This window comes from Salmo salar, unplaced genomic scaffold (assembly GCF_905237065.1).
Source record: "Salmo salar unplaced genomic scaffold, Ssal_v3.1, whole genome shotgun sequence".
NCBI lineage: Eukaryota > Metazoa > Chordata > Actinopteri > Salmoniformes > Salmonidae > Salmo > Salmo salar.
In genome coordinates, this window is record NW_025550041.1 from 1 (window position 1) to 20,125 (window position 20,125).

At 42.5% G+C, this 20,125-nt stretch overlaps 5 non-coding genes across 5 annotated transcripts; 3 read left to right on the forward strand and 2 right to left on the reverse strand.

Moving 5' to 3' along the window:
- Window positions 1–9,187: 9,187 nt before the first annotated feature.
- Window positions 9,188–9,259, reverse strand: trnaw-cca (transfer RNA tryptophan (anticodon CCA)). The gene has a single exon. It is a non-coding gene; the product is annotated as a tRNA-Trp (tRNA).
- Window positions 9,260–9,861: 602 nt separating this feature from the next.
- Window positions 9,862–9,935, forward strand: trnai-aau (transfer RNA isoleucine (anticodon AAU)). The gene has a single exon. It is a non-coding gene; the product is annotated as a tRNA-Ile (tRNA).
- Window positions 9,936–10,881: 946 nt separating this feature from the next.
- On the reverse strand, window positions 10,882–10,954 carry trnav-aac (transfer RNA valine (anticodon AAC)). The gene has a single exon. It is a non-coding gene; the product is annotated as a tRNA-Val (tRNA).
- A 2,452-nt stretch (window positions 10,955–13,406) lies between these two features.
- Window positions 13,407–13,479, forward strand: trnam-cau (transfer RNA methionine (anticodon CAU)). Its single transcript has one exon. It is a non-coding gene; the product is annotated as a tRNA-Met (tRNA).
- A 445-nt stretch (window positions 13,480–13,924) lies between these two features.
- trnag-ucc (transfer RNA glycine (anticodon UCC)) lies at window positions 13,925–13,996 on the forward strand. The gene has a single exon. It is a non-coding gene; the product is annotated as a tRNA-Gly (tRNA).
- The last annotated feature ends 6,129 nt before the right edge of the window (window positions 13,997–20,125 follow it).

Sequence of the window (20,125 nt, forward strand, 5' to 3'; positions counted from 1 at the left end):
TTAGGTCTGCAGTGTTAAGGGAAATTTGGTTTATTTGAAAATAATATTTTTTTGTTGATAACGTATTGTCGAAAGCACGTAGGCAATATTATTTACTGTGTCGATAGCAGAGTAGGCTAGTGTACAATAACGTAATTTGATGTGCTAGTATTATTTATTTAATGGATTAATTCAATTGTAAATGAAATAGCTACTTTTCATTTGAAGGGAAACGAGGTACAACATGCAACTTCGATCGAAGACCTAAAATCATGTCTGACAATATCACAACGGTATCCTAATATAGTGTGGATACAGTAGTAGCCTATTCTACAACAATGTACCTGTATGTGCTTGCTAGTATTATTTATCTAATTGATCAATTAAATTGTAAATGTGGATGGGTACGCTATTTCATTTAATGATTACGTTATTGTACAAGGTGGATACAGGAGTAGTCTATAGTCTACAATAATAATGTCATTGAATGTGCTATAGTATAATTTATTTCATTGATGAATACAATTGTAAATGGGGATGGGTAGGCTACTTCATTCACTGAATACTGAATATATTGCTATCTCTGGGAGTATGTTAATGACGGCTTTTCAGCTGTCGAACTATGGCAATGTCGAACTAATTTCTAAATCTCTTTCTTTTAGTCAAGATGTGATGAGCCAGAGCAACCAATCAGCTTCACTGCAGGTGCTCAACCCACGGCCCTCACTGTTCTCCCTCCACAAGTAACCACAGAGGTTGACGAAAACCTTCAAAGGTTATGGTGCTATGTTGCATGTTATCTTGAATACCAGGCAGATGTTTGAGTACAGAATCAAATGGTGTAAACTTAACAGGCTAAACTTGTTGAGTACACTCTTTGAGAAACGGGTTCCAACAGGGTTCTTTGGCTATCACCAAAGGAGATAACTTTTTGATTCCAGGTAGAACCCTCTGTGGAATGTAGCCCAAAAGGGTTCTACCTAGACACAGAAGGGGTTCTACCTGGAACCAAAAAGGGTTATTCTATGGGGACAGCGGAAGAATCCTGTTAGTTTGTAGATAGCATCTTTTTATCTGAGTATAGGCCTATATTGCAGTCGTGGTTCCATGGATATCTGTGAAAAATAAAATTCATTGGTGGTGTCGAGTTTATCAGAAATACTATGAAACATCCCCACTTTTAGCACACATTTGCAAGCAGGCAAAGTAACCTATGTGTGCATAGGCATGTGTGATCACTCAACATTGACAGGACCAACAAAAAAGCCATGCTTCGGACTCCTAAGTGGCGCAGCGGTCTAAGGCACTGCATCTCAGTGCGAGAGGCATTACTACAGACCCTGGTTTGTTTCCAGGCTGTATCACAACCGGCCGTGATTGGGAGTCCCATAGGACAGCGCACAATTGGCCCAGCGTCATCCGGGTTAGGGTTTGGCCGGGGTAGGTCGTCATTGTAAATAAGAATTTGTTCTTAACTGACTTGCCTAGTTAAATAAAGGTTCAATAAAAAACATGCAAACAAAAGATGACGTGTTTAACTTGCACTGTTATGCAATTACTAGGAGACGAGATACGCTGCTGCTGCGACATTGACCCCCCTCCATTTGTTTTGTACACTGCTGCTACTCGCTGTTTATTACCTTTGCATAGTCACTTCACCCCTACCTACATGTTCAAATTACCTCATCTAACCTGTACCCCTGCACACTGACTCGGTACCGGTACCGTCTGTATGTAGCCTCGTTATTATTATGTTATTGTGTTACTTTTTATTTGGTAAAAATGTTCTTAAACTTCTTGAACTGCACTGTTGGTTAAAGGCTTGTAAGTATGCGTTTCACGGTAAGGTCTACACTTGTTGTATTCTGCGCATGTGACAAAGTTTGATTTTATTTGAAATTGCTAATTCTGGCTACAAATGTTCTAGTATTAATTTATTGAGGCAAGCAGATCAGAGATGCCAAGGTGGTACTCAAGCATATGCCATGTGTATGTGACACACATATGTATGGTCATATTTTCTATGTTTTATTTTGTTTATTTTGCCTCCCAAGTATTTGCATTTAATGTATGTATATAATTACTGCCGCTAGGGGAGCTTTGACGTCAATGAAGTGAGTTAGTGAGATATTTCACATTTCTTCTTCATTATGGAGAATGTCTAGTTCTGAAAACGAACGTTTCTCCGTCTCGTCATTTTACCCTACTAATTCAGGTATGTAATGTGCAAAAATGCAATATGACTCAAAATATTGAGGTAACATGGTTAATTACACAGTCTGGTAATGTTTGAAAGCAGTTTTAACTGAGAGAAAAACTGGTTGGTATTTTCCCCTTTGTAAGTAAGTAATGGAGTTAGGCTAGGTTGCTAACGTTAATGGTTTACATGAAAATAGCGTTTAACAGTTCTCTGGCTTGATGCTAACCAAATTTAGCTTGCCTAAGCGCTATAGTAGTTAGCCCTAGCCTAGTTGGTTTTAGTCAATGTCAGTTTAATGTAATGGTTGCAGTGTAACGGTGTAATAAGTTGTTAAATTCCTGCATAAAATGGGTGTTATGCCACTTCCTGGTGGATTAGTGTGTTTACATTGTCTAATACACTCAGTGGTAAAGGTATGGGATTCTGGTCAGTGATAAAGGTATGGGATTCTGGGTAATTCACAGCAGATCTATGGAGAATTGCTGTGGGTGAGTTGAACATTGAATGGTCCCGTGATAGAAATGTATAAAGTTGACATTACATCATAAAATCCACATTTTACGTCATACATTGGCAATTTATGTCATTAGTAACTAATGTTGTTGGTTTGCAGTCAAATAAGCCACTTATATGTTATTTGCAGAATTTCAGTTAGCCATGTGGGTTTTATGCTAGCTAAAGTTCCCTCTTTGAAGTTGGTAGCTAACTTGAAAATGCATCTTCTTTAGGAGTGCTATTTATATCCTGTCGACTACTCATCATTCATCCATACTGTGTGTGTCCCATGATTGCAGGTAATTTATGACAAATGTATAAAGTATATGTTTTAGTAATTTATGAGCACCAGCTAAAAGCGTATTAGCCTGGTTTTGTTAGCTTAGGAAAATATGTGTTACATTCTAGATATTATATTTCTTCGCCACAAGAGTGTGACGTTGAGTAATTTCTCAGGTTCATTTGATATACACTGCTCAAAAAAATAAAGGGAACACTTAAACAACACAATGTAACTCCAAGTCAATCACACTTCTGTGAAATCAAACTGTCCACTTAGGAAGCAACACTGATTGACAATAAATTTCACATGCTGTTGTGCAAATGGAATAGACAACAGGTGGAAATTATAGGCAATTAGCAAGACACCCCCAATAAAGGAGTGGTTCTGCAGGTGGTGACCACATACCACTTCTCAGTTCCTATGCTTCCTGGCTGATGTTTTGGTCACTTTTGAATGCTGGCGGAGCTTTCACTCTAGTGGTAGCATGACACGGAGTCTACAACCCACACAAGTGGCTCAGGTAGTGCAGCTCATCCAGGATATCACATCAATGCGAGCTGTGGCAAGAAGGTTTGCTGTGTCTGTCAGCGTAGTGTCCAGAGCATGGAGGCGCTACCAGGAGACAGGCCAGTACATCAGGAGACGTGGAGGAGGCCGTAGGAGGGCAACAACCCAGCAGCAGGACTGCTACCTCCACCTTTGTGCAAGGAGGAGCAGGAGAAGCACTGCCAGAGCCCTGCAAAATGACCTCCAGCAGGCCACAAATGTGCATGTGTCTGCTCAAACGGTCAGAAACAGACTCCATGAGGGTGGTATGAGGGCCCAACATCCACAGGTGGGGGTTGTGCTTACAGCCCAACACCGTGCAGGACGTTTTGCATTTGCCAGAGAACACCAAGATTGGCAAATTCGCCACTGGCGCCCTGTGCTCTTCACAGATGAAAGCAGGTTCACACTGAGCACATGTGACAGACGTGACAGTCTGGAGACGCCGTGGAGAACGTTCTGCTGCCTGCAACATCCTCCAGCATGACTGGTTTGGCAGTGGGTCAGTCATGGTGTGGGGTGGCATTTCTTTGGGGGGCTGCACAGCCCTCCATGTGCTTGCCAGAGGTAGCCTGACTGCCATTAGGTACCGAGATGAGATCCTCAGACCCCTTGTGAGACCATATGCTGGTGCGGTTGGCCCTGGGTTCCTCCTAATGCAAGACAATGCTAGACCTCATGTGGCTGGAGTGTGTCAGCAGTTCCTGCAAGAGGAAGGCATTGATGCTATGGACTGGCTCGCCCGTTCCCCAGACCTGAATCCAATTGAGCACATCTGGGACATCATGTCTCGCTCCATCCACCAACGCCACAGACTGTCCAGGAGTTGGCGGATGCTTTAGTCCAGGTCTGGGAGGAGATCCCCTAGGAGACCATCCGCCATCTCATCAGGAGCATGCCCATGCGTTGTAGGGAGGTCATACAGGCACGTGGAGGCCACACACACTACTGAGCTTCATTTTGACTTGTTTTAAGGACATTACATCAAAGTTGGATCAGCCTGTAGTGTGGTTTTCCACTTTAATTTTGAGTGTGACTCCAAATCCAGACCTCCATGGGTTGATAAATTGGATTTCCATTGATTATTTTTGTGTGATTTTTGTTGTCAGCACATTCGACTATGTAAAGAAAAAAGTATTTAATAAGATTATTTCTTTCATTCAGATCTAGGATGTGTTGTTTAAGTGTTCCCTTTATTTTTTTGAGCAGTATATTTTGAATACTAAAATGGATGATAGTTTATTCTGATGTTGTGAATATGAGATTACACATGGAAACAATATATTTTTATTACAGTAAATTAGGAATTATTAGAAATTGTTAAATCCACTATACGATCACAATGACTTTGATACACATTTCAATTGTTCATTTGTTAGTATATTATAGAGCAGATCTATGGAGAATTGCTGTGGGAGTGCTATTTATATCCCGTTGACTACTCATCATTCATCCATACTGTGTGTGTCCCATGATTGCAGCTTTGGAAATAAATGAACTATCCATCCATTACTCCTTCCTGTGTTGACTCACTGACTTGAGGGACGGGACCAGGGAAGGTCACAGTAGCATTGGTTCGGATAGGCGTCCAGTAATATAGTTTTTTCCGAAATTGACACTGATAGTACAGTGAGTTTTATATATAATGTGTAGATGTATGGTGACTTCACGTTTGGATGAACGGACCAACGGGACTGCCATGGGCAAGGCTCTTGACGAGTACCAGGAATGGTGGAAGGACAATCTGAAGGTAATTATCTTTTCACACAACACAGCAGTGTTCACTCTATCGCCTGCTATATGGAGGAGAGCCGCAGCAGTTAACTGTCGTAAACAATGCAATTGTATATAACATTGCATATACTGTAGTATAATTTTTTTCGATTGACTTAGTGTTTTTCTTTTGCTGTTTTGTATAACGTACTTTGACGTCACTGATACTCCACCTGATGTGGTGGAAGTTGTGGAACCAGATCAAAACGCCTTCGAGGACCACCTTCAGGCATGCACTGAGGAGGATGTGGAGGTTTTTGACCAGGGGAAAAATTATAGTCAGCTGTTAATTTATTTTCTGGCCTTCCAAGAGATATATAAGAGATGTATTTGTAATAATATGAAATAAAATTGCATTTATTTCTATTATCAACCAAGGTGAGACTGAACATGGACAGGGCGCATGAGAAGGAGAGCCACCTGAGAACAATTAAGGGGACCAAGTGCTTCGACAGCTGGGTGAATGACTTGGCTTGGAAGAAGGATGAACAAGGACAAACTTTTTTTGTAATTTCGCCCCGGCAAGGCACTTCCCTGTTCCCTGGGCTACAAATACGTGGATTTCGATTAAGGCAGCCCCAGCACCTCTCTGATTCAGAGGGGTTGGGTTAAATGCGGAAAACACATTTCAGTTGTACAACTGGTAGGTATCCCCCTTTCCTTTTCTTTGTTGGGGTAGTCTAGGTCTCTAGTGGCGCACTCAAAACAACTCGGAAGTCGGCAATTTATGATCTTCCGACTTCAGTGCTTTCATGACAACTGGGAACTCTGAAAAAAACGAGCTCACACTAGGATTTTTGTTTTGAACAGTCATCCAACTCGGAATTTCTGGCATCTTTCTCTGACCTGAATAATGACTGATGTCATGATTTGACCTCGTTTTCCCCCCACTTCTCAGGTTACTGGATTAACAGACACAATCACTGTCACCATGCAATTATTCTTCTATACATTTCTGTGGAGATGGTTAAACGCAGGGTTCGAATTGAGGGTGTATGTGAGGATGTAGGCCTTGTTATAGAGATGTACAAAAAGCATAGGCTACCACTTGTTTGCTTAGCCATAGGAAAAGCAACGGTACAGATTTTATAAAGCGATCTAGGCTATAACAATGATAAACTCCACGACTTTTTACGCAGTCTACTAGTCTATCGAAGGTCTTGAGCAGCCTAAACACCCCAGGAAAATGTGGTTGGTTAATTAAATGCTCTGTAATGTAGAGCTATGCCTAATGCAAAATACCAAAAAGTTAGAATTGGTATGGGTCTATGCATAGACCAAAATCGCTTAACATACAAAAACATTTATTGTTCAGGAGAATCCCATTGAACCAGGCTATTCATTTCAGTGCAGTTGCGTTCTTATACATATTCTTAGACTAAACGGAACCGAAAACACCCCAGCCTGTTTCGATCACAGGTCATGATGAAGCCTGAACATTTAAGCTGTTTGTCATTGATTTAGCCCACAATTGCCTAAAGATTTGATACACATGAAGACCTATATTTAATCTGGAATTTACAAACAAAAGCTTGACTAGGATCCTGACTTTCCCCACGTCATATTACCAATTAGGCTAAATGTATTCTTATTAATTTGCATAGGCTAACAATTGTGATTAATGTTATTTACCATCTTCTGCTGTTTATGAATAAACAGGCATCAAGGTTACATAATATAATTTCAATGCCCCCCCACACACACACATTAATGCTACTTACCTTTACAGATCACAAAGTGAACTAATTTCCACTCCATTCATATGCAAATTAATTTGATTCATACACTGGCTTGTCCGGCTGGCATGTTTTCATTTTAAACAGGCATTCCCTTACTGAAATAAATTTTGTCCTCAAGTATGATTTAAACAATCATAGCTCATTAGTGCACCCTTGTGGTTGAATATATATCTATTGTATGTCTTATGATACAATTAATAATGTTGAACTAACAAATACCATCAAGGGATACGTTACAATTGACAATAACGAAAACCTTATGAAACGGCTGTGAAAACCAATCTAGCAATATTTCAGATTTAAATACATAACCATTGATATTTTTTTGTACATGTGTCAATTTACTTTCAGATTTTTTGTACACTCACATGGCAATCAGACTGAAATACAGAATTCTGGTGTGTGGATTAGAGAAGACAGGGGTCTTGTGTGGATGGTAGGTTCTGCCTGTCACTTGTTTTTCAACAGGTAGTGGACTCTAAGAGGGAAACTTCAAAGTCCAGGCGCTGCTGCCCTCTTTGTTCTGAGTGTTTGTAGTGCTAGTGTTTTTAGCTAATTATGTGCCCAGTATGATAGTTGTCTTGCTCTTTCTTAGCAGATAATGAAACTTGACAATAACAGTAGCTGATGTAATGAAAAGTTGGAGGGTGGTTGGTAATGGAGGACATCAGGTGGATCCATGTCTGGGTGTCAGAATCCCTAGGTCCTGGAAAACAGGAGCAGGGTTAATGTTAATGGCAGACAGAAAAGAAAGGATACATGTCTAATTTTTGATGTCAGTGGGGTTGGTAAGGGATGGTCCCTGGAAAAGATAGAGAGATGAGTTGTGAGAGAAACTCCAGGGTGGAGTCATGCCCATTGAGTCATACACCTTAACAGTACCTACCAGGAAGTGGCGGTTACTTAACGTGACCCAGTGGTTAGCCTTGAGATTAACTATTTGGAGAAACCCCTGGGCCAGCGTTGGTACTGCTGACAGCATGGCAATACCGCCCCCCACGAGGCAGCAAATGCAAATAGTTATCATCTGAGATTTCTGTATTCACCTTAACGGATGTTGACCCCAGCTAGGAGCAAAAGAGCACCAAGCTTTCCCGGGTCTCGCCTTCCCTCATTAAAATGCAAATCAATTTATAAAATTTATGACATGTGTTTTTCTGGATTTTTTGTTGTTATTCTGTCTCTCACTGTTCAAATAAACCTACCATTAAAATTATAGACTGATCATTTCTTTGTCAGTGGGCAAACGTACAAAATCAGCAGGGGATCAAATACTTTTTCCCACACTGTATCTACACAGAAATGGTGGCTGCGATATCAACTAGCCTAATAATTTTTGCATTGAGATGATAAGCCTATTTTAGCTAAATCGACAAATGAAATTGATGAACTAAACAGACACTTAAACTAACACGTAATGCGTAACACATGTAGACATAACATCATAATAAACTTACACACAAACTGACATGTGACATGTCAGTGACAAGATACACGACGTGAACACGTCTACATGTCACGTGACGTGAATGCGTCGGCAGTTTGACGCCTTAGAAACAAACTTGTCTCCACTGACAGTCAATGTTAATTAATGGCGTTATTTTATGGCGCTAGGAAGACGTTAGGTGACTTGATGAGTATCAGTAGCTTCACGAGGCTTAATTCTGGCATGAATCACCCCCCATACCACTCCTCGACCAGAGCTACCAGTGTGTGCTCCGAAACGCTCTGAATTTACGAATGGACAATCTGACAACGCTCCGAGTTTACGAACGCCCAGAGCGCTCTCTGGCACTCCAGATTGAATTTACTAACACACCCAAAGTGTACACTCTTTCAGTTATAATTTTATCCAAAACATTTAACAATATTTCAGATTGAATACGGCCGAAATTTGTCTATTCATATTGTTATAGATCCTTTGTAAACAGAGTACACACCCATTACACACATGTGCAAGCAGAGACAAATATGAGGTTGTTAAATATTTAAATATTGTCCTGGCAATGGCATGTTGTTTGCTTACGTTTGTCTGGGGCTTACATTTTGAATGTTAGATTAAATATTAAAACAGTTTTAATTTGAGTTCATGACATACTCACTGATTCTATAGGTTGGAGCTATGTGGCAACAATTTTAGTTTTTCAATTATAACAGACTTTTAAAAAGATTTGACCCCGACGTGATTTGAACACGCAACCTTCTGATCTGGAGTCAGACGCGCTACCGTTGCGCCACGAGGTCTGAAACAACAGGATGACCTTTCACGTATTTGACGGTGTCCAAACACAATACATGTTTTACCGGTATGTCTAGTTTGTCACAGTTAGCTATCACTAAACAGAGAATGGTGGCAGACTACAAACGAGAAGTGAAAATCGACTGTTTGCACCAGCAATACTCTGTTATAATTTGCTTGGAGCAACTTCAGTTTACACTCACTACATACAGATTGTAGTGTTTAGCGACTAGTGCTTTTTGAGGTCGGTTCGGTTTCGGTTCAATTATTTAAAAAAATGGTCCAATGAAAGTAATTAAAGACAGTTAAGTGCATGTCTGTAACAGGGTGGAGATATTATATGGCTGATTCACTGAAAATGTCTTTATAATTAAGTGCTGGAGCTTGGCCAACATGTTTTTCTACAAGTCTAATATTTCGCTTTTTATAGTAAAACAGAAAAGGAATATACATTTTGAAATAAAAATGAAAAATGTTGCGTGGTTCAAATTGTACTGTTTTGTGATATTGACCCATGCCCATTGCATAAAACGATCAAATTAATCATGGCACTCAACTATGTCTGCTGACAAGGTTCTAATCCCTAACTGTTTTCAGCTACATATATGGCCGGTTAGCTCAGTTGGTTAGAGCGTCGTGCTAATAACGCGAAGGTCGCGGGTTCGATACCCGTACTGGCCAATGACTTTTCTTTTAGACAGTTTTTTTTCATTGTCATCTAATCAAGGACTAATTTAGACCTGGGACACCGACTGGGTGCAGATTGGCAGTCTGATGGGGAGTTACAGACATCATAAACAACTAAGATTTACACAACTGATGTACAGGAAATGCATTAGTCGCTTCAGTCAGGGTTCGCGTCAAATCATGAACGTAAAATGAATAATTTTGAAAAGGTTTAAGGACCTGAAGTGCCTTTGCAGATCTGAGAGGGGTGAGGTGTGGGCTTTGGTCAGCAACTTGCTGAAGGAAGAGAGGCCTGCACAGCAAACTGATAAAGCAATAGAGTCTGAGCCAGCAAAGAAGGTAGCTGCCCTCTTGTTGAGTCTGAGTCTGATGAAGAGGAGGAGTCAATTGAGAAACGTGTGGAGCATTACAAAGCAGAGCCCAGCATCAACACGGAGGACAGTCCACTGTAGTGGTGGTCACAGCATGTAGGTGTACACCCCAGGCTTGCTTGCATTGCACCGGTACCTGGCAACGCCTGCCACATCTTTACCTTGTGAGAGGTTGTTTTCACACTCTGGGCATATCGTACAGAAGAAGAGAAGCTTTATCATCTGGAAATGTCAACAGGCTTGTCTTTGCAACTGCCTCAGTGAAGAGAAATGGGAGGACGACTGAAGTTTATGGTCACAGGTTTATGTTCTGTGGAATTCATGACATTGTTGTACAGGTTTAAGCTTATTTTATGTTATGTCTGAAGCTTTAATTAACATTGTTTACGTTGATATGGTTGTTTAGCTCTGGGGAAGAGGTGTCCTGGGGGAGCGGAGCGGGACCATTTAATGCGGTCATGCAGACTTGTCCAATTAGTTATTTGGTAGAACAAAAAACGAGCAGGACTCCAGACCAGGATTTGAATATCCTAAGGATTACTTTTTTCCCCCTAGGGTACTGTAAAACATGTTTCCGCCCGGTCTCGAACCGGGGACCTTTCGCGTGTTAGGCGAACGTGATAACCACTACACTACGGAAACTGAAAACAAGAAGTTTGAAATAATTGTAATGAATGGGAGTTGTAAAAACCCTATAACCGATTTATTGGATAGGTAAATAAAGTAATTGATCGAGATTATACCGTTATTAGCCTATAGGACAAGTTATTTAAAGAAATGGTCTAGGATTGCTATTTGCACTCGCATACATTCTTCAATTCCAATCCTTTGTATCACAAGGCCAGAGAAGGCCTGCTAAGCATTTTCATGTTTCACACTAACATCAAGGCGTTGGAGAAGATGGCTGACGTTTTACGTGCTTCGAACCTAATGTGTTTTATTTTTTTTGGGGGGGGGTTGTTTGTAACGTTTTTTTTTTTTTACTTATTCGGTACATTTAAAAATATAGATATATTTCACCTTTATTTAACCAGGTAGACAAGTTGAGAACAAGTTCTCATTTACAATTGCGACCTGGCCAAGATAAAGCAAAGCAGTTCGACACATACAACAACACAGTTACACATGGAGTAAAACAAACATACAGTCAATAATACAGTAGAAAAATAAGTCTATATACAATGTGAGCAAATGAGGTGAGATAAGGGAGGTAATGGCAAAAAAGGCCATGGTGGCAAAGTAAATACAATATTGCAAGTAAAACACTGGAATGGTAGATTTGTAGTGGAAGAAAGTGCAAAGTAGAAATAGAAATAATGGGGTGCAAAGGAGCTAAATAAATAAATAAATACAGTAGGGGAAGTGGTAGTTGTTTAGGCTAAATTATAGATGGGCTATATACAGGTGCAGTGATCTGTGAGCTGCTCTGACAGCTGGTGCTTAAAGCTAGTGAGGGAGATAAGTGTTTCCAGTTTCAGAGATTTTTGTAGTTCGTTCCAGTCATTGGCAGCAGAGAACTGGAAGGAGAGACTGCCAAAGGAGGAATTGGCTTTGGGGGTGACCAGAGAGATATACCTGCTGGAGCGCGTGCTGCTATGGTGACCAGTGAGCTGAGATATAGGGGGGACTTTACCTAGCAGGGTCTTGTAAATGACCTGGAGCCAGTGGGTTTGGCGACGAGTATGAAGCGAGGGCCAGCCAACGAGAGCGTACAGGTCGCAGTGGTGGGTAGTATATTGTTGTCCTTGCCGTGTGGTGCCAGGACAACAACCTCTCCCCTCAACGTGATCAAGACAAATGGAGATGATTGTGGACTACAGGAAAAGGAGGACCGAGTATGCCCCCATTGTTGTCGACGGAGCTGTAGTGGAGCAGGTTGAGAGCTTCAAGTTCCTTGGTGTCCACATCACCAACAAACTAACATGGTCCAAGCACACCAAGACCGTTGTAAAGAGGGCACGACAAATCCTATTCCGCCTCAGGAGACTGAAAGGATTTGGCATGGGTCCTCAGATCCTCAAAAAGGTTCTACAGCTGCACCATTGAGAGCATCCTGACTGGTTGCATCACTGCCTGGTATGGCAACTGTTTGGCCTCCGACCGCAAGGCACTACAGAGGGTAGTGCTTACGGCCCAGTAGATCACTGGCCAAGCTTCCTGCCATCCAGGACCTCTATACCAGGCGGTGTCAGAGGAAGGCCCTAAAAATTGTCAAAGACTCCAGCCACCCTAGTCATAGACTGTTCTCTCTGCTACCGCAAGGCAAGCGGTACCGGAGCGCCAAGAGACTTCTAAACATCTTCTACCCCCAACCCATAAGACTCCTGAAGATCTAATCATAGTCTTGCTATTGTTATTTTACTGCTGCTCTTGAATTACTTGTTCCTTTTCTTTCTTATTCTTATTCGTTTTTTAAAACTGCATTGTTGTTTAGGGGCTTGTAAGTAAGCATTTCACTGTAAGGTCTACAGCTGTTTTATTTGGCGCATGTGACTAATAGAATTTGATTTGATTTGAACATGTGATGTCCACTATAGGGCTGAGTTGAAAAGAGGGGTGGTGGCTCACATTTCAGGTGCATGTTACATTTGGAGAGTGTATGTGACCAGGCAAATGTGGCTCAGCTGTTTTTCGCCGTGTTCACGCAAATGACGAGGATTTGGGCTTGTTCTCGAGAAAGCAGTATATCCTTCGCGTTGGAATATTTGTCCAATTCGAAGTGAGTAATCTCTGTTCTGATGTCCAGAAGCTCTTTTCAGTCATAAAAGACGGTTAGCAGCAACATTATGTACAAAATATGTTACAACCAACACGAAAAAACTAACAAAATAGTACAGTTGGTCAGGAGCCCGAAAAACAGCAGCTATCCCCTCCGGCGCCATGGGTTACACATGGTGTACACCGTCCAACGAAATGCCTACTTACTAATTATTACAGGGACAGGGCTAGGGGTTGATGTATTCTTTACTCTCAGTTATGATAATTTCTTTGATGTCCAATTAACGGTCTATATTCATATGATAATAAATTGACCAATAGTGAATTGACAAATCAGAAACATTCTTGCATGATGTAATTATCACATACAACAGAAGCCTCCTTAGCGCAGTAGGTAGCGCGTCAGTCTCATAATCTGAAGGTCGTGAGTTCGATCCTCACAGGGGGCACTGATTTTACCAACAGTCTCTTTAGCCCACGTGAGAGTAAAATGTAGGCGAGATAATATAGTGTTTGTACTGTGCCGAAATTCTATTCAAATTTATATCAAATTCAAACACTTCAATTGGCTAATGGTACGTTGTAGAGGTGCTATAATGCAAAGTGTTTGTTACAATGCAAGGATTATTTATCCTAACATTAAAATTAAATGAATCTGGTAATGTAAGACGTAGGCTTTCTTTCACTTTCAAAAGCGGACAGCTAGATATGCAGTCAAGCGTTGGTGGTATAGTGTTGTGTGTAGCTGTCTTCTGAGCTGTAGACTCGGGTTCGATTCTCGGCCAAAGAAATTAAATATTTGGTTTGAATCACCCTTTGAAATTAATATCTTCATGTAACTTGTATATTTTTACACTTTCAAAAACTGAACACTCCTCGTTAAATTTCAGCCAAGCGTTGGTGGTATAGTGGTGAGCATAGCTGCCTTCCAAGCAGTTGACCCGGGTTCGATTCCCGGCCAACGCAGTTGCTTTTTGTGTTAGAATAAAACGTTGAAGTTTGATTCTAGTTATGTGGTTTTTCTCTCTTTTACTTTGTTCTGTTGTTCTATTGCTTTCTTTTTATCCATCCAGCCCTGAGTTATGTTTCATTGACATGGCATGCGGTGTATTCAAAGGGCGGGGATGGGGTGGCCTGAAAGTACTCTGCCATGCGTTCTCACAATGATTCAGGCTGCAGCATGTTTTTCTTTCAGTAAACAGTCTTTACTTTAGCCTTTATTTTGATTTGGACTAATAACAGTGTACCACTAACAAACATATATTCAAGATACATTTTTCTTACATAAAATGTTGATAGTCAAAAGCCCCTTGCAGGTATAGGATGTGTCTCCTTGCCCCTGACAACGGTGAGTCGAGGAAATTTCTGGTTGCGACAACCAATCATATCGCCGTCTGCAACCAAGAGCCCGCCTTCCCGACTACTCTGCCTGGCCTGACCCTGAGCCCGCCCGCCTGCTGTACCTTTGCCCTACCTCTGGATTACTGACCTATGCCTGATTTGACCCTGCCTGCCTTCACCTGTTACCTGCCCCTGTTGCTATAATAAACATTGTTACTTCGACAGTCTGCATCGGGGTCTTAACCTGATTCCTAATAGATATTGATGATATCTGCATTTTCTGCTAAAAAGAAAGTGAAAATCTGACTCACTTATTCTATGAATGTAAATCTGTGATAGAAAAACCTTGAGGAATACTTATTTACCATTATGAACACTACCCATGTTTTTGATATGAAGATATATGTTACTATTGCAATGATAACAAGACCATTGAAATAATTGGGATTTTTTACAATTATTTTTGCCAAATACTTTATACACAAACAAAATTACAAAATTACAAAATTACAGAATTCTATACCAACATTAAAGACATTATCCATAGTGAATAACAATAAGAATAACATCCTTCTGAACCATATTTTTTCTGAGTGAATACAATTGCACTAGAATTGTCTCTTTAAAAAAAAAAAAGTTTAATATATACTTTGTTATTTATATGTATTTAGTATTTTCTTGTTTATACCTGTGTTTTGTTTTGTTAGAAATGTTTGATGTAGGGATGTAAATTGATTATTTTGTATGATGAATAAAAAAAAAAAATCGAAATAAAATATCAGAGTACAATTTTTGTAGGCATGAGCGGTCTTTCAATCATGAAGTCGCGAGATGCCTTTTTGAGATCAAAGGGAGCCGCGTTTGCACATTTCTTGATAATTTCTGCTGAATTATTTTCCAAATTCTATCATATTTTTGTTCATCAATGAAAATCCTGGAAAGTTCATGGTGTGTGCATCATTGTTTCTGTATGATATATTGGATAAAGTAATAAAGACAGACACCAATGTCTAGTTCAATAGCCTTGTTCATGCATTGTACAAATCCCTACACGCGGAGTCCGGGGAACTGTCCGGCTAGTCGATTACCTATCAACTAGACTCCGTAACATCATCCTTTTCAATAGAAAGTGCAAACATAACAGCATAACATTAAATTCTTAACAATCAAGTCATAACAATTAAGAACGCATGACATTTTCTTTTTACTTCAGTTGTCATCTTCCTTTCTTTTTAAATTTTCTTTTTCTTTTTTTTCTTTATTTTCTTTTATTTTGTTTATTTTTATTTTTTTAAATGTTTATTTTTATAAACAGGAGGACAAGTTAACACAGTCTCTTGCTTACAGAGTAAGCCTGTCCGGTGGCTTGCACAGCCGACCCACCCGTGAGTAAGTATTGGCTCTGACAGGGGTAGGATTAGGGCCACGAGCTGGAGAGCTTGGTGGGGTAGAAGCCTCACCTTCAGTTGGCTCATGTCTCAATTCTGCACCTCTTACCCTTAGGCCTGGACTGTGATCCATCTCATCTAGGTGAGTGTGTGGCGTGTTCTGGTTTGTCCGCTCTGCTATGCGCAGATCCACCCGATTGCGACGGTAGAGGGAGCCACCAACATCCACCAGGTAAGAGCGTGGTGCAACTCTCTGTAGGCACGTGCCCAGCCTCCAAAGTCCTGTGTGGTCTCCCGGCAGCGGTTTCATCCTTATCGTTTCACCCACCTCCAGTTCTGGTAGGTCTCGAGCAGTCCGGTCGTAGAAGCACTTAGCGAGCTGCTTTCTGCGACGCAGTTTGTCCGTGACGCCAACCATGACGCAGGGGCTCAAGTAGCTTGTTAGCTACGGGGATGGTAGTCTTCAGACGTCTGGACAGAAGGCGTTGTGCTGGGCTGCTGTCCATGTTTTCGGTGGGTGTGTTCCTCCACTGTAAGATCGCTTTCCATGGGTCGTTGCTGTCGCGCGCGGCCCTGCTTAACAGGTTTTTTGCAATCTTGACAGCTGACTCTGCCTTGCCATTTGCTTTTGGGTGTCTTGGAGAGGAGGTTACATGGTCAAACTCCCATTCTGAGGCGAAACGCTTGAACTGTGCAGTGAATTGTGGGCCATTGTCCGTGATTACCTTGTCAGGCTGACCTTGCCTGGCAAACTGCGCCTTGCAGCGCTTTATGACCGTCTCTGCAGACAAGTCAGGGAGCAGTTCAATTTCCCAAAAGTCAGAGTAGTGATCCACAATGAGAAGATAGTCCTTTTGTCTGTGGCTGAATAAGTCCATGCTGACGATTTGCCAGGCCCTTGTGGGCAGTTCGTGTGACATCATGGTTTCCTTTTGCTGTTCATGAGCGTACTCGTTGCACGTGGTACAGTTGCTGACAAAGTCTTTAATTTCTGCTTGCATGTTTGGCCAGTATAATGTTTCACGAGCCTGGCGGTAGCATGCGTCACCTCCAACGTGACTGGAGTGTATGCGGGTAAGCATCTCTGGACGTAGTGATTTGGGAATAATGACCTTCTGACCTCTGAACAAGACGCCATTTTGCACGCTGATCTCATCTCGAAAGGTCCAGTATTCTCTCACTGTGAAAGGTGTCTCCTCTTTCAGGTATGGCCAACCAGCGAGAGCCATGGACTTCAGTGATTGTAGGTGTTCGTCCTTGTCAGTGTGTTGCCTGATCTGGGCTAGGCGGTGATCTGTGACGTTTAAGTAGTCTGCCTGATTGATCTGTTGAACATCTTGTTGTTCCTGCTGTAGCGAACAGATGGCCTGCCGCTGATAGGCAGTGCCTCTGCCTGTACATTGTGCCGTTGCCCTGCTCAGTGTGTCGCTGATGTACATCTCTGGTCCTGGCTTGTAAATGACCTTCAGGCTGTAGTTTTGCAGAGTCAGGAGCATGCTTTGGAAGCCTCTTGGGCGCGTTGAGGAGAGGTTTACTGAATATGGCAATGAGTGGTTTGTGGTCAGTTTCAGCGGTGACCAGCTCTCGACCATACAAGTAGTGATGGAATCGCTGGCAAGAGAAGACGATGCTGAGGCACTCTTTCTCAATTTGTGCATAGTTCTGTTCGGTGGGGTGAGCGCTCTCGAGGCAAACGCAACGGGTTGGCCTTCCTGCATAAGGCAGCATCCAAGTCCCCTTTGACTGGAGTCACTCTGGATTGTGACAGGCTTCGTGACGTCGTAGTAGCGCAACACTGGCATGGATGAAGCCAGAGATTTCATCTCCTGCACCGCTGCCTCGTGCTTGGGTAGCCAGTGCCATGGTGTGTCTTTGTCCAGCAACCGGCGCAGAGGCTCACAGACTGCTGATAGGTGTGGCATGAACTTTGCAAGATAGTTTGCAAAACCGATGAGACGCTGTACTCCTTTTGCATCAGATGGGTTTGGCATGTCGAGGATCGCTCGGACCTTGTCTGGGTCCGGCTTCAGGCCTTTTGCCGAAAGAATGTGGCCATGGAAGTGGACGTCTTTCACCTTGAACTGTAGCTTCTTCAGGCCAAGACGAAGCTTAACTGTTCGACAGCGCTCCATCAGTGCCAGGAGCTTCACATCGTGGTCGCGTTCTGCTTCATCGTCTGTGTCACCACAGCCTACGATCAGGACATCATCAGCGATGGGTTCAATGCCCTTGAGCCCAGCCAGTAACTCGTGCTGCTTGCGTTGGTATACCTCAGGTGCCACTGAGACACCAAACGGGAGCTTGAGCCAGCGTTCCGACCCCAGGGGGTCCAGAAGGTAGTCATGAAGCTGCTTTCTTCGTCCAGCTTGCATTGAAGGAATGCATCTCGGGCATCCACCAAGGTGAAAATCCTGGCCTTGGGAAGCTTGTAGAGGACATCCTCTAGTGTCGGCATGATGTAGTGGGATCGTTTCAATGCTTGGTTCAGATGCTTTGGGTCGATGCAGACCCTCAGCTTCTCTGGTTTTTTCACTATGACCATATTGCTGATCCAGTCAGTTGGTTCGGTCACAGATGTCATGTGGCCATCGGCCTCATACTTGTCCAGCTGGGCCTTCACAGCCACTTTCATTGCAATGGGCACATTGCGAGGAGCACACTGGACTGGAGTGATGCTCTCATCCACTTCAAAGTGTACCTCACCAGGCACTGATTCAACGGGCATGTTGAATACATCGTCATATCTGCTGAGTAGTTGTTCTTTGGACAGGGGTCCATGCTGGACATGATCCACAATGTGCAGGTCATTTGGTACAGTGAACTGCATCAGTCCCAGGCGTTCGCATGTAGAGCCTGAGAGGAGAGGATGTTGACTGGTTTTCACAATCTCAAACTCCAGCTTGTGTTTGCGTCCCCGAATAACACATTCGGTCTCAAAGGTGCCCATAGAGCTCATTAGCTCTCCTGAGTACAGCTTTAGTCTAGTATCGCTGGGCAATAGATGCGTGTCAGGTGCCAGATTGATTTTGTCTTTGTAGCTCATTACGTTGCATGTAGCACCGGAATCCAGTTGACATTGTTGTTGCTTGTTGTGTAATCGTAGTGTCACAAACCATTTCTTCCCTCTTGAGTGTACAGCCCCAATGGATTCATGCATGTAAATGTCACTTTCACTGTTCAGCTCTGAACATTGAGTGACATCATCAACACAGTGAATCTTGCCCTCACTCACCCTTCTTTTGCTTTTGAGACACACTTTTGCAAAGTGATTATTAGTTCCACAAGCTCTGCATGGTTTTCCATAGGCAGGGCAGTGCTCTTTGCCACGTGTGTGCGTATTCCCACAGTATTTACATGCCACTGGGCTCTCTGTGTTCACCGTTCGTGGTGAATTACTCTGCCTTGATTGGTTTTGCCTGAATGTCTGCCTAGCAACAGCGTGAACAGTGTCAACGTCGGAGCGTGGGGTTTCGATTTCCATTGCTCTCATTCTCATGTCAGTGACTTCAGCAGTGCGGCACATTTCGATGGCAGTTACTAATGTTAAGCCTCTCTCTCTCAGTAGACGCCGGCGTGTATCCTCATTTGCAATTCCCAGTACTATTTTGTCACGAATCAATTCATCTTTCAATCCCCCGTATTCACAAGTGGCGGATTTTTCTCTCAAACGGGTTACAAAGTTGTGTACTGGACTCACCCTCTTCCTGTTTGCAGCTTCCGAAAACGAACCGCTCGTAAATTACGTTTCTGGCGGGTTTGAAGTAATTCTCCAATGCATCCAATATAGCCTTTGCATCACACTGTTGTCGCGCTGTGAGGGGTGAGATTGTGCCGGTAGATATGCCTGCATTCGCTGCCCATTAAACTCCTCAGAGTTGCCGCTTGTACCTCGTTGGGTTTCTCATGTAGACCGGTCGCCAGCGCATAGTCCTCGAATTCATCCCTGAAATTGTCCCAATTAGTATTCCAGTCCCCTGTGAGAACCATGGGATTAGGTGGCGGAATGTTCGCTGCCATAGCGATGGAATATGAGACTTCTTTGCCTTCAGTCATCGAGGTAGGTAGTGATGCTAGCTAACCAGCTAACAAACTAGTTGATCAGTGTTGTGAGTAGGAATCGGCGTGTGTTCGCATTTGGAACGTAACCGCGCCTATACTGTACTTAGCTACAAAAATAACAAACGTATGGTTTTCGAGCCACTTCTGATACCATGTTTCTGTATGATATATTGGATAAAGTAATAAAGACAGACACCAATGTCTAGTTCAATAGCCTTGTTCATGCATTGTACAAATCCCTACACGCGGAGTCCGGGGAACAGTCCGGCTAGTCGATTACCTATCAACTAGACTCCGTAACAATCAT